Genomic DNA, 15,486 nt, shown 5'->3' with positions numbered 1-15,486 from the left:
ACCCAGTGAGCCCTGCCCTAACTGCAAGCAGCCTGGTCACTGGCAGAGCTATTGCCCTTTTGGGCAACAGGCTTTTCCTCAGTGCCTCTACGTGGAGGACAAGCCACCCAAAATGGGAGGCCAAGCCAGCCAGGCAGGCCCACCACTTGAACTCCTAGACATCATGGACGACTGACACGGTCTGGACCCGGAGACCCCCATCATCCTCACCAAACCCCAGGGTAATGCTGCAGGAACGGATAATTCCATCTCATTTCTTGTGGACACAGGGGCTACCTTCTATGTTTTGCCATCACACTCTGGACCTCTAGTTTTCTCATGGGTCTCGGTTATGGGAGTGAATGGGACCCTTTGTTTTCCTCTTTGCATGTCACCCCTGACATGCAGTTTGGATGGAATCCCCTTTTTTGCACTCGTTCTTAGTTATGCCATCGTGCCCTGTACCCCTCCTGGGTCGGGACATTCTACACAGTCTTGGAGCCACTATCCAGCTGACAGCATCTTCCCACCTACTCCTATCACTCTTGACTGAAGGCTCTCCCACTACCACAGATCATCCTAACCTGATCACACCCCCTATTCCACCAGATATTGTTAACCCTCAAGTCTGGGACACTTCTACCTCTGTGGTAGCAACCCACCACCCACCTGTACATGTACACATCTGCTTGAAGAATCCTCCCAATTCCCATCTAGACCCCAATTCCCTATTTCAGCAAGTCACCGCCAGGCCCTTAAACCAATAAGTACCTGCCTCTTAAACTGAGGCTTACTTATCCCCACGGACTCTCTCTGCAATACCCCCATCCTTCCTGTTCGAAAACCTTCAGGAGCTTATCGCCTCGTACAAGACATACGCCTAATCAACGAGGCAGTAGTTCCCCTCCATCCAGTAGTCCCTAATCCCTACGCATTACTGTCACACATTCCCTCAAACACCGCTCACTTCACAGTCCTAGACCTCAAGGATGCCTTCTTTATCATTCCTCTATACCAGGGGTAGTCAACCTTTTTATACCTACCGCCCACTTTTGTATCTCTGTTAGTAGTAAAATTTTCTAACCGCCCACTGATTCCACAGTCATGGTGATTTATAAAGTAGGGAAGTAACTTTACTTTATAAAATTTATAAAGCAGAGTTACAGAAAGTTAAAGCATATAATAATAATTACTTACCAAGTACTTTATGTCAGATTTTTGCTAAGTTTGGCAGAATAAATCTTTATAAAACAACTTACTATAGTTAAATCTATCTTTTTATTTATACTTTGGTTGCTCCACTACCACCCACGATGAAAGCTGGAACACCCACTAGTGGGTGGTAGGGACCAGGTTGACTACCACTGCTCTACACCCTGACTCTTACTTTCTGTTTGCCTTTACTTGGATTGACCCGGACACTGATGCATCCCAGCAGCTTATGTGGACTGTCTTACCCCAGGGGTTCAGAGACAGCCCACACCTGTTTGGACAGGCGTTGGCTCAGGATTTAGCTATATGTAATCTTGAGACTAGTACTTTCTTACAATATGTAGATGACCTACTCCTCTGCAGCCCCTCCTTGTCTGCCTCAAGAAGACACACTGACACCCTTCTTAACTTTCTCGTTGTGAAGGGATATCGTGTCTCCCCTACTAAGGCTCAACTTCACTCTCAGTCTGTAGTCTATCCGGGCATCGCCTTAACTCCTACCACCCGAGGTCTCACCCTAGATCCATGATGGTGAACCTTTTTATAAAAACCGCCCACTTTTGCAGTGCTTTTATTATTCCACACTTCGTGGCTATGCTCCTTTTTCCTCGGTGGGGAAAAATACCTTACAGGAGGTCACCAAGAAAGCCCATATTTCTGGCTTCTGGACCAGTGCTTGGCACCCAGTAGTTGTTTAATAAATAAATGTCCTGATTTGAATCCCCTCTTTGAACTCCAGGCCCAGTGCTCTCCAGATCATACCAAAGAACTTTCTCTGAGCTGGTGCTGGTGTCAGCAGCCCCAGAAACAGAACCATCTGGGAAATACTCAACCGTCTTGGAAACATAGCCCAGAGAGGGAAAGTGACTTGCCTGAGGCCACACAGTGGCAGAGCAGGGAACAAGACCCAGGTTTCCAGGCTGGGGTCACTGGGGACTGAGCCCTGAGCTGGGTGGGAGGGGTGGGCACTGCCCAGCTGTGGTGAGTGCTCTCTGTGGCTGCGAAGCTGGATGAGGGAGAGAGGGAGAGAGGGAGAAAGCAAGTGCCATGGCAATCAGCCTCAGTGATGAAAAGTGGGTAGCAATGGAGTAGGGTACTGAGTCCCATTCAGCTCTTGGTGAACCCCCTCCCGCCACCTCTCTATCTGTCCATCTCTCTTCCTTTCAGACTTTAGCTTCAGACAGATGTGATTTCAAAGCCCCGGTCCAGGCATTTCTCAGCTGTATGACCTTTATGGAGCCATGTCCACTTGTCCATGGCCTTGCCCAGACCTCATTTTTCTCATTTGTACAATAGAGTCAATACCCATGGTGCCAGCCTCACCAGCTTTACTCTGTCTGCAGAGGCCCCTGAGCATTCAGCAGGTGCTCACTCAGTGGTAGCTGCCAGACAGAGATGGGAATTTGTGATAGAAACCATCGGACTCCCAGCGCCTCCCGCCCACCCACCACCTGCCCAACTACCATCAGACACCGACACCTCCTTCCTTCCGGCTCTTTATCACCATCACCGTGAGGGAGCCTGCTGAGCTCCCCACTCTGAGCTGTTTCTCCTCCAGAGCCTCCCAGGAGGTTAACAGCTGCTTCTCACAGGGGTATATGGCTTTTTTTCTGAGTCTCCCCTACCCCTTTCTTCTCTGTGAGGATCTTCTTAGGGTGGCTGCCATGAGGAAGGGAAGGAGGGGAGACCTGAGGCATTTGTCCACTAAGTGGGGCACTTAGGGATGGGGGGCACTCCGGGCAGGACTTGGATCACAGTGCCTGCTTAGAAATCAGCTCCCAGGTGCTGGGCTGGGTGTAATGTAGCAGAAGGGGCTCGGGAGTGGGGTCACAGGCTCCACCTACCCTACGCTGGCCCAGGTTATTTGACTGTGGGGGTCTCTGAGCCTGTTGGAGCCTCAGTCTCCTCTCCTGGAAAATGGGCCTGAGGATTCATGCTCTGCCTCCAGAGGAAGGGACAGAACTTGGCCAAGCTGCAGGTGAAGGTGCAGACCAGGTGATGAGATGTGTCAGATGATGGGGTTGGCTGGCGGAGCCCCCAAGATCTCTCTGGCTCCCTCGGCTCTTCCTGCTCCCCACCCTGCCCTGAGCCCAGGGCCTGCTCCAGGCCTTAGCAGGAAGGCAGAGTTTCCAACAGCCCTTCCCCTACCCTGGCCCAACGTGGACCCTCAGCTTGTGTTCCCCACCCTTCCCTGGTAGCAGTCCCAGCCAACCCTGTGGGGTGGGGCTGATCCCCCTTTTTATGTTTTTTTTTAATTACAGTAAAATATTATCTAATATAAGATTTACTATCTTGACCATTTTAAAGCACACAGTTCTGTGGCACTGAGCACAGCCACAATGTTGCACAATCATCATCCATCTCTAGAACTTTTGATCTTCCAGATAGAAACTCTGTACCCATTAGACACCAACTTCCCATCCCCTCCTCCTTTCCTTCAGCCCCTGGAAACCAGGATTCTTTCCATTTCTGTGAATTTGCCTATTCTAAGTACTTCATGTAAATGAAATTAGATGGTATTTGTCCTTTTATGCCTGTCTTATTTGGCTCAGCATAATCAGATGACTCTTTTAACAGATGAGTAAACTGAGGCACAGAGGGACCACGGGGCTTGCCTAAGCTTGCCCTGTGCCACATCCTTCCCACCTCTTCTTTCCTGTTTCCTTCTCGTCCCTGTGTCATAGTTGCCTGCCACTCCTCCATTTTGTTGAGAAAGGGAAAGCTGTGAGCTCTGAGGTGCCGAGGAGACAAAAGCCCCTGGGTTGACCGACTCCAAGTGCAGTGCTCCCCCTTTCAGGGGAGCCACCCACGTCTGCCCAGGAGGGGACTGTAGGTCCCAGAGTCTCTTTTCCAAGGCTGACCCAGGTGACTAGACCTTGCGGTTGCCTTAAGCTGTGCTGACATCACTTCTCCCTGGGGCTCTCTAGGGAAGGAGGGGACAGGCTAGCAGAGCAGCATGGCCTGAGGGGCCGCCCTGGGCAAAGCAGAGTCTAATCGTGGCTGTGGTCTCTAGGTGACCCGCCCTGCCTACAGAGCCCCCCACTGCTTGCCTCAGGATGCCCCCCACAACCCAGGGAGTGTTGCCTGGGGAGAGCCAGGGTGGCTGGGAATACCGTTTATGGTGCTCTCAGTGTGAGCTTGGGGACATAACAAGTGAGGCATCTGGTGAGGGAAAGGAAGGTGGAAAGATTTCTGCTGGCTCTCACTTCCTTTCTTAATCTAATACTTAGGCCTTTTGTGATCTGTGTCTATCTGAATCCTGCTGTCCACTAACCCTTCCACAGATTCATTCACTCATTCACTCAGCAACAAGTGTTGACTGAGGATGGCTATGCCGGGCAGTGCCCGACACTGGGGCCATGGCTACAGCTGCGTGGAAGGCAAGCATGCCCTACTCGCCTGAACTTTCTAAGCTTGTGATCCAACTGCAAGACCCAACGTTAAGCAAACCCTCAGGTGGTGTGCCACCTCAGGCAGGCCCAGGGCTTTGCAGGGTATGTCAGCCTTGAGGGGGACTAGGAAGTAAGCTGGATTAAGACTGGGAGATGGAGGAGGCCTTTTCTAAGAGGCTGCTGAACAGAGAGATGGATGGTCCAACCAGGCAAAGAGCTTCAGGAAGTGGTCCAGCAGAAGGAACAGCATGTGACATGGCCCAGAGATGCAAAGAAGTTTGGTGAGACGGGAGAACCTAGAGGAAGTGAGGAGCAGAGCCATAGAGAGGGAGAGGAGGGTGGTGGGCAATGGGGCTGGGGCCTGGATATTCAGGATTTACCACTGGGGACTGCTTGCACGAGGTGATTAGAAGAGTTAGAAGGGTACAAGGAGGACAGATTCCCTTATGTCAGGGTGTTGTAAAGTAACTGTTCTGCATGGTTTATGTAGAGACACCAAGTCCAAATGAATTTTTTAAGGAGTTTTATTAAAAGGAGGAGATTTATTCATATGCTGGCTGCATATGACTAACACGGGGCATAGTTGACCCAAATCGTGCCATCCAGAATATAGCCCTGAAGCAGGTTATATACCTTTGATTACACACAGGTTGGCGGGAAAAGGAGGAGGAGGGGAAGATGACATAATCATTAGCAAGCTTATAACATTCATCTATAGAATTCATAAAAAATATTTTTACATATTAAAACTTATAAGGTAACACAATAGCGAAAAATGTTATTTTATATATTAAAAGACATTCCCAAATCTTTCAGTGTTCATCTGCTGTTCCTTTTTCTAGAGGTATATATAATACATTAACTATACACCTTCAGGATAGGAGGGGAGCCTACATGGCACCAGGGGGTAAGCGTTTGCAAATGGCCCATTAAAGAAAGAAAGAAAGGGAAAGGAAAGGGCTCACTTAATCCCCCCACTCCCTGCACCTGGCTAGGTGTTTATCCTCTTCCTCACAGGTGCAGGGAAGGGAGGGAATCCAAGTTCCTTCTCCACTTCCAATCAAAACCTAGCACAAAATCTCTCTACTTACAACACAATGCTGCCGTCCATCCTGAGCTAGTTTAAATCACACACAAGTATAGAAATCATATTTACAAAATTTCTCTGTATGCTTAGCCCAAATTATAAAATGCCTTTAAACTTCCTAGTAAAAGGGGGTTTCCTACACAGCATGTCTCTGCAAGCCAGAAAATTTTCAAATTTCTCTCTTCTCATTCTCTACAGAAAAGAGAGGACAAGAAACCTGACTCTTCCTCTTAAAATATTAATTTTTGCAATTCTTTGGTACCTTACCACAAGGGGAACAGAGGGAGGGAATGTTAGGAACATGGAACGGGGCATCACAGCAGGAGCTGGAGCCTAGGAGAAGGTGGAGCCGGCCCAAGGCAAGCAAAGATGGGAGAAACACCCTGGTTTGTCATTTCCGCCACCTTCCAGGCTCCTAGCAGAGTCCTACACTGGCTGAATGGAGCTAGAAGCCGCATGCGGCCCCCTGAGGCCATTTATCCGCCCCCGCCGCACTTCCGGAAGGGGCACCTCTTTCATTGGTGGTCAGTGAGAGGAGCATAGTTCCCATTGAAATACTGGTCAGTTTGACGCTTAAATTTGATTTAAATTTACTTGTTCTTTATTTTAAATATTGTATTTGTTCCCGTTTTGTTTTTTTACTTTAAAATAAGATATGTGCAGTATGCATAGGGATTTGTTCATAGTTTTTTTTTATAGTCTGGCCCTCCAACGATCTGAGGGACAGTGAACTGGCCCCCTGTGTAAAAAGTTTGGGGACCCCTGGCCTAGAGGATCATGTCAAACTATTCAGCTTGGCATTCAAGGCCCACAATGCCTGGCCCCGCTAGGCTGCCTCGCATCGTCTGCAGTTCTGTCCACGGGTCCTATCCGCACACAAACCGGCTCATGCCTGGGTCCTGGAATGTCTTGTATGCAGTGATCTTCCCTGGCCTTCAAGGAGCAGCCTCCTGCACCAGGAGGCATTTCTGAAGGTGGAACAACACCCTGCTCTAGGCTGTGGCGGTTACCGATGATTTTGGAGACAGGGAGAGACCCAGATGCAGCAGATGTGCACTGGGAAAGACATGTTAAGACCCAGTGTCAGGATCCTTAAGACCTGAATTGTGGAAGGCAGCCTGGAGGAAGTGAGGCTGAAGACAGGGAGATTAGTGAGGAAAGTCTTCCTAAGGAGGCCTAAAACCCAGTTCCCTTGGTCTCCAGCTTTCCAGGTCTGCTAGAGTGAGCCCTCTCCCCTGCCCTGGAGTCCTGGGAGATGCTGCTGCCTGGATTCTGAAAATGGTCGCAGTCCTGGGCCAGCCTCACCGTGTGCCCCTCGTGCCCTTCATAGAGGCCACACTGTCAAGCCTCACACTGGCCCCAGGTACTGACTACTTGTTGCCATCTCTGGCTACCTTCTTGCCCAGAATTTGAAGAGAGGAGCTGGAGGAGGCTGGGGAGGGGCGGGAGGACGAGCCTGTCAATGACAAGAGGGACAGGAGTGGGCTGGGGGCTCTGCAGTGTGCCCTGTGATGGGATCCTGGTGATGCTGTCACAGGCTGTGTGTGCACACTGGGGCATATATCTTGGAAGGGGGTGTGCTGTGAATTCTAGCGGTCCACTGGGGGCTGTGCCTGCTGATTTAACTATCCCCTCATACCCTTTCATCAATGATCAAGTGTTAAATTGGGACCATGCAAGCTCCAAGAGGGGAGTATCCCTGAGGTTGGGCTGGGAATCCGTGCCAAGGGGCGTCCTGGGGGCTGGTGGGTGGTGGAGCTGCCTCTATTCCTTCCCCTGGCTCCACAGCAGCCCCGTGCCACTGTCGTATGTTCTAGGCACCCTCCCAGGAGATAGGCTGGGGGGGGGGGGCTGGCAATGTGCTTCAGCACAGAGAGGGGCTGCAGGGAGGAGGAGGGAAGGAGAGGGAGGCAGAGGAGCAGGGAGAAGGTGGGGGAGAAAAGAGGAGCAGGAATTGAGAGCAGGCGAGAGAGTCTGCAAGCCAGCAGTGACAATCAAAACAGATTGGTTTACTGAAACTTCTACGTGTTTGCCTGCTTCACACACATTCCTCTCAATCCTCACAACACCTCCAGGTACTAATACTATTTCTAAAGTTCAGTTTGGTAAATGTTTGCATTTTATTTAATCTATTAGATGAAATTGCTAATGCATTTATAGATTTCAATATTTGAAAGATAAGTGTGTGCAATACCGGACTTCCTCTCTGCTTCACCATCCGCAGGGATCAAGCTCCCCTGCCTGGAGGCAGCCAGCTTTGCCTGCGACTCCGCTTTCCTTCTAGGGTGTCTGTGCAAAGACAAGTAAACACATGCACAGGAAAGCATATATGTACGCACAGTGTTCCCCCTTTTAATCCATTAAAGGTGGCATTCCATCACCTGGGTCTTCCTCACTTAAATCTATATTTTATACTGGCGGCCACTACTAAGGCTCAGAGAGGTTAGGCACTCCCCTAAGGTCATGCAGCAGGAAAGGAGAGGTGGGCAGCGACGGTGGTAAACCATTGGCGGGGTGGGAAGGGGGTTGCGGGAACAGGATCTGTTTGGGGGAAAGAAAGGCTGGAGAGGAGAAGAGCTCTCCAGGAGGGAGGAAGCAAGCGAGGCGCGATCCCGGGAGGGGGAACAGCGGCGCGCGGAGGCGCGAGCCAGGGCGGAAGAGGGAAGCGTCAGAGGTGCTGGGGCGGGAGAGGCTGCGTCTCCTGCCGCCTCCGCTCGGCGGCGCGAACGCTGCGGCTGGGCTGGGGCGCGTCCGAGCTGTCCTCCTACCCCCCCTTCCAAACCACCCTCCAGTCAGGTCCTCTCGCCCTCTCCCCTGCGCTCCAGATCCCAGCCTCTCAGTCAGGTCTGGAAACCCGGCGGAGAGCAACTGGTTTTGGTCCTGCTCCTGCCGTCCGACCTTGGACAAGCCACTTGCATACTGGTTGTGTCCCGAGGGTGGGGGACGAGGTGACTAAGGGCCTTACCCCCTCGGAGGTTCGGAGCTACTCTCTGTGTTGACACTGCGCCACCCCTATTTGAACACAGACACACTCTGCACTCGCACTCCTTCTCCCCACTCCCGTAGCTTGGAGGAAGGGTGGTGCCCGATTGTAGGGGGCCCTACCGCCCCGCGCCCAGCTTCCCCTTCCCCCTGTTCTGCCAACCCCACAGGTAGGTGCCGGGAGCGCCCAAGCGGAATCGCTTTGGACAGCCTCTGCATCGCTGAGCTTTAATGACGCTCCCCCGCCCCGTTCAGCCTCCGCCCCGCGCCTGGTTAATGAGCTCTAGACTAGGGCTACTCGCCACCCATTCCAGTCCCTATGCCCCGCCCGGCCCTAAAGTGCGGAGCCAGTAATCCACCCTGGGTTCGAATCCCAACACAGCCGTTTCTCCCTACTTGAGACCTCACTGAGCCTCACTTTGCTCCTCTCTAAGGGTTGAGGGGTGTGGGAAGAGAAGACCTCTTAGGATGGTTGAGAGGATAGAAAAGAGGGATCCATGCCGATTGCTACCTCAGTGCCTGAAATGAGTAAAAATTCTCAGTAAATATCTGCCAAGATGATGATGGTGGTAATGATGGTGGTGGTGGTGGTGGTGTGATGATAACCACCATTCCAGCTGGTCTGGCTGGAGGTTCTGGAGCCAGATTAGACGGTGGAGAGTTCACAAATCCTCAGCCTCTTCTACATTTGGAGATGAAGGGGTAATTTGCTCAAGGTCTACTACAACCAATGCTGGGAGTGTGGTTCCTACATGTACATTTGAGGGTTCTTGTCTTTGGACCGTTGAGCAGCTAGTTAACTTAAAAAATAAAAGGCCGAAGTGAGAGGCAACACACATCTATTTGAGATTAAAAAGAAGAGGAAGAAAGAATAGCTATTCAAGATGCACTGATTCAGGCAGAAGCCCAAATAGTGTTCTGGTTAGGAGACCAAGGCAAGGGTTTCCTATGAGACAGGGAAGGGAAACAATGACATAAATAGAAGGAAGGCATTTCTATTGGTGCAGATAACATAGTGAGGCTAATTCTAAATAATGTTTTCAATTTCCAGTCTGGTAGTCATCATATCTGCTTTCTTGTTATCCTTGCAAATAGTTCTTTGGGACACATTGTTTAGGCCCAGTCCAAAGGTTATTGTACCCTGTTTTAAACATTCCAAAGGTTTGAGGCATTCTATGTACAAGGCAGTTCCTCTGAATGGCAGCTCTGGCTCCATTTTAAAGTAGCTCTGTTTATATTATTTTTTACAAACACTTCCATACCTAAGTCCCCTTCCCTTCAGTCTTTGTCTTTAATCCCTTCTTTGAAGTGTCTGAACCAGAAGGGCTGTTAGGTCATCTGGCCTAACCCTCTGGTTTGCTATGTAACCCTGAGCTAGACACTCACTCTCTCTGAGCCCACATTCATGGCTGTCAGCTGAGGGGGTTAGACTAGCCCTGCAATTCCCAAACCCCAGCTGCATTTAGAGTCATTTGGAGCGCTTCTAAGAAATGTTAGCTCCTGGAGCCCTTTTCAATCGCGGGTGAACCAGCACCTCCAGGATCTGAGTGGGGGAATATGCAGTCCCAAGACCTGTCCTTCAGCCTCTTGACTTTGAGCCCCTCTCCATCCCCCTCCAGAGACTCAGAGAGGGGAGGTCATCTGCCCTCTCTCAATCTCTTCCTTCACTGGGCCAGCCTGCACATTCTCTTGGGCTGAGATGAAGTATCTAAGGATCAGGCTGACCTGGGGGTATCGAGGGAGCAGACAGCTGTGACCCTGCTTGTGGCTGACTGTCTTTGTGCCCTTTTCATCTATCTGGCTCTGACTCCAGGGCTGGGGAAACTGTCTCACTTTATGAGCCCATAGTTGTAGGAGTCTCTTGGGTGCCTCTTGACCACTTCAAGTGCCCACAGGGTCCCCTCCCCCCGGGGTACCTGGGAAGGACAGAAGTGGCTGTTGGTGGGGGAGAGGGAAGGCCAACATGTAGGCACATGGATCTGTGGCCTTGAGGACATAGTGTTCTGGTCCTAGCTCCTCTTAGGAAGGATCGTTTGGGAGAGGAACTGATTGAAATATACTTTTTGTCTCCGGAAATTAAAGTCCTCAATTTGAGAGCATGGAGGCAATTAGTGTTTAACACAGGAGGGCAGAGCACAGGGAAACATCCCTGGTGCGTGGAAGGGTGGGCTGATTATCAGACCTGCTTCCTCCTGAGGAGGGGGCCCATAGCGCAACCATCCTCTCCCCCAGGACGGAGTAAAGGTGTAATTTGATAAATCAGTTTGTTTTCTAGAGTAGAGAAGAGGGATGCAGAAACATGATAATAGCTGGACTCAAGTTGTTCCAGATGCTGTCCTACAGGAGTCATTAGGAAAAGGACAGGGAGAAGAGGCAGATCCAAAAGAGGAGGCCCCAGCGTCTTCCTTCAGGTATTGCAACTGTGTCATGGCCTTTAAAGTCTTGCAGGCCTGAGTTCAAATCCTGGTTCTGGCATTTGTTGGCTGTGTGACCTAGAGAAATCTACTTAACTTCTCTGTGCAGATGGTTCTCTGTGCAGCATACTTTGGGTCCCAGAAGACAGGGCACCATAACAGGAACTTCTAGGCAGAGGGTAAAACCTCTAAACAGAGGCCAGCATGGCCAGCTGTGTAGGGCCAAGCCCTCAGCTGAAGAGTGAAAATAACCTCTTCCTTCCTCCCAGTAGTCTCCCAATTACCCTGAACCACCCCCGACTCCCCTTTTGTAGCACTGTGAGCACCAATGGCCTGTATGAGGCAGTGGGTGCTTGGGGCGCTGGGCAGACAGCAGGTCCTCAGTCAGTGCTGGGTGCTGTGGAGAGCTGGGCAGCAATGGCACAGGATGATGGGCTTCAGCTGCAGCTGGACTAGCCAAGAGAGCCTGGGCTGCAGCAGAGAGGGCTCAGGTCTCCATCAGACAGACCTGGGTTTGAATCCTGCCTCTTCCTCACTGTGTCTGGGGGCAAGTGCTGCCTTTCTCAAAATCTCATTTGTAATTTACATTTTCCTGGGCTGGTTATAATAGTAGCATTTGCCTCCTCCTAGCCAGGGTGCCCTACAGGAGCCTTAACTCAGCTCTAGGGGGATGGTTTTGGGCAACGAGAGGGGACCACAGGGATAGAAAGAGGTGCCTTTCTCCATTTACTGAGTATGAGCCACATCCCAGGCCCTGTGCTGTCTTTACACCCTTTGTTCAGCTGTACTGCTCCCCTATAAGGCAAGGGTAATTTACTCATTTTTCAAACAGAGAAATCGAGACTCAGAGAGGTTACCCAGCTTGCTCAGGCTCATCAGCAAGTTGTCAAACTTGGAGCTCTCTGACTCAGAGTCTGGGCTCTATCCAATGGGCATACCACTGCAGGAAATGGGGGACCAGCGCTGGAGGCTGAAGCCAGGCATGGGTGGCTGGACAGGCCCATTGATCTTGGCTAATGGTCCCTGGTGAACCTGGCACTAATGGGCACTGAGAGTGCCAGGGGCAGGTTTAGTGGGAAGGCGGATGCTGGTTGTAGTGGGGCCAAGAGTACCGCTCCCAATCTTCTGGCCAGGAAAGAGGGGGTGGAAGGTGGAGGCTCCGGAAGTGGATATATGCCCATCTTCTACTGGCTCTTCAGCTGGGTCTTGGAGTCCCTTTTACCCGATGGGCTAATAAACCCCACCTCTCAGTTCTCTTCTGAGCACCAAGTGCAGTGATGCATGGGGACAAACCTTGTAAATTCAGGGGGCCAGCTGGAGCGGGTGCTGTTCCCTCCCACACACGAAAATGCTCTCTTTTTGGGGTTCCCAGAATCTTGAGGATGTAGACAGGTACCCCCAGATTATGCTAAGGTACCTCATGTCTCCCCCAGAGTAGTCCTAGGTGAGGGAACCACACAACCTGGCTTGAGTGGCTTGAGTGGGTGAGTGGGTGGTGCTGGCTCAGCCAAGAAGCGCCTGCCTCTGACTGGAGGGTTGGTTTCCATGGCGACCAATTGATTGCTGGAGCTGCAGAGACTCAAAGGGAATGAGCAATGGGCCTTCCTCCTGAGCTGGACAGCTTGGGCTTAGGCTGGAAGGCCAAGGCAGGGGAAACACCTATGACTCTCATTGGGCACAGAAGGGCACCTCAGCCCAGCCCAGGAACCATTGTTAGGTAGCTCTGTGTGCCACCAACAGGATGGGAAGAGGGAGAGGCCTAGCATTTATAAGACACCTACTATATAAAAATAAAGCACCTGGGACTTGAGCCTGGCCCAGCAGAGTCTCAAGTTCGTGAGCTTAACCATTAGGCTAAGAAGCTTCCTCATGATGTTGGTGAGCACTAAGCACATTTACGGGACCCCAGCATGTACCCTTGACTACAAGAATGTACCCCTGGTAGCCTGAAGCCCTGGGGAGAGGGAGAGACTGTCATTGCTGAAGGAGGTCAGGGCTGGAGTGTCTGAAGACCAGAAGAGTCAGGGCACACAGCCTGGGGATGAGTTGAGGCAGGGAGGATAAATGTTTGAGATGGGGAAGTAGAGGCATCGCTGGTGGGGGCACTGGCTTGGGCAAAGGCAGGGAGATGGGGTGAGCTGGGCCTGTGGTATGAGTCAGACCCTCTATCTGTGATGTGGGCTTGAATAAGCTGGGAGGGACAGCAGTGGTCTTTCTGTTTGTTAGTCCCAGAAGTCTGTGCTGGCCACACTCTTCCCCCTTCTTACCCCCTCCCACACCCCACCTTCCTGCTTCCTCTCTGGGTCAGAGATAGTCTGGTTTCAACTCTGCCTTGTCTTTGCTCAGGGCATGGTGGGTCCTTGGCCTTCTCTGGCCCAGCGGTCCCACCTGCCAAAGGAGGATGTTGGCACAGGGGCTGCTTCCAGGACTCAAGCATCAGTGACTCCCATCTTTCCTCTCCTTGCTCCCTCTTGAATTCCTTCTTTCTCTCTAACTCCTCAGGCTACTTACTTCCTTTTCTGCTCTGGCCTGGACGACCCTACCTCTCTCACTATCTGCTTTTCTGCCTCTCTCCCCAGGGGTGATATTGTCCTGATCCCGCCCCAACCCTATCTCCATCCTAAACCCAACCCCTACTCCAGCAGTTCTACAAGGTTCCTGGCCCCGCCCTGTTCCTCCCCCACCCCCCTCTAGCCCCAGCCCTGCCCCATCCCCCATCCTGTGCTTTGGCCACTCTGGCTGGCCATGCACTGCCCCCCCTCTCCTATCCAGCTCCTGTCCCGTCTTCCAGAACTCCTACCCCAGCCACCACCCCTCTCCTACCCCTGCCTCAGTCCTGCCAGTTCCTGTCCCCATCCCTGTCCAGCACTGTCTTCATTCTGAGTTCCTGTCCCAGCCTCAGCTTTCCAGATCTCGCTAAGGCCCTGGTCTCATTGTCATTCTGTTCACAGCAGCATCAGTCGCTGGCTTTAGGCGCAGTCGGGGGTAAGGGAAAGTGAGGAGAGATGTGGGGCTGCAGGTTGAGAGCACTAGGTCTACTTCCTGAGCCTCCTTTCTGCGCAGGAGGGCTCTGGCCAGGGCTGGAAATAGCTGCTGTTTATTGAACACCTACTGTGTGCCAGAAACTTTAGACAACAGCATCTCTAACCTCCCAACAGTCCTATGTGGCAGGTGTTAGTATTTCCAGTGTGGGAACAGAGGGAGCTCACTGTGTGGCGCTTTGTTTTGTTGTGTGGTTTTTTTTCATTCGATTCTCAGTTATTATTATTCCCATTTGTCCAGATAGGGAAACTGAGGCTCAGAGACTTCAGCACTTGTCCTTTTCGTGCAGGGGTGGACAAACTTTTCCTGGAAGGGCCTAGGTAGTAAATATTTTTGGCTTTGGGGGCCATACCTCTGGGACAAAACTGTGCAACTCTGCCATTGTAGTAGAAAAGTAGCTGTATTCAGGACCAAAAATTAATGGTTGTAGCTGCATTGTAATAAAACTAATGTATATGTATGAACATTGAAATTTGAATTTCAAATAATTTTCACATGTCAGGAAATATTTTTCTTTTGGTTTTTAAAAATATTCAAAATGTAAAAACCATGTTTATTGCTGTTGTACCAAAACATTTGGTGGACAAGATTCAGCCCATGGGCTGTAGTTTGCTCAGCCCTGGTTTGGAGGTGGTAGAGCTGGGTTTGAACTCGGTTGTGCAAACCTATGGACTTCCAGACCAGACCAGCGCCAAGAGGTATGCGCACCTCGTCCTTTCTCAGGCTCCACTAGGTCTGTCCCCTCTCTGTTCCCTGCTGTCCTATCATGTCCGGCGCACAAGTGCACAGGCGCACCCTGCTCCCAGGCTGCCTGTCTTGGGGAGGAGGCTGTGGAGGAGGCCCTGAGCTCTGAGTCCGCCAACCTACAAAGGCAACCTCCCTAGCCACTCACCAGCTGGGGTCTAAGACCCAAGCTTCAGCTTCGCCATCTGTAAAGTGGGGCTTAGCAGAGAACCTACCCTCAGGGTCGCTGGGGGGCCACAGTGAAAATGTGCCTGGAAACGTGCCTCCTCTCTCAACTGCCTCAGTTTCCCTCCTCCGCTTCTAGCCTCTGAACCTGGCCGCCCGCCGACCCCCTCTTTAAACCAAGAACGACATCCTGGTTGTCTTCCAGCTCTTTCCCCGCGCCAAAGGTTTCTAAAAAGCTTTTAAAAATGAGGCTCCCTCTGGGGCGGCGGAGTGGTCGGGAGAGGGAAGCCGGGCTGTGGGAGCTCCCCGGTGGGCGGCGGCGTTCGCGGCTCTTTGGGGAGATCTGTGGCTGATTATTATGGAAATCAGGCCCAGCAGCGCGCCTGCTGGCGCGGGAGCGGGAGGAAGTGCGGCTCGTCTGCAGGGCTCGGCGCCCACCGGCTCTGCGGCCTCGGGGGAGGCGGGGCTG

Source organism: Saccopteryx leptura, chromosome 1, assembly GCF_036850995.1.
Source record: "Saccopteryx leptura isolate mSacLep1 chromosome 1, mSacLep1_pri_phased_curated, whole genome shotgun sequence".
Lineage (NCBI taxonomy): Eukaryota > Metazoa > Chordata > Mammalia > Chiroptera > Emballonuridae > Saccopteryx > Saccopteryx leptura.
This window is presented reverse-complemented; position numbering follows the sequence as displayed.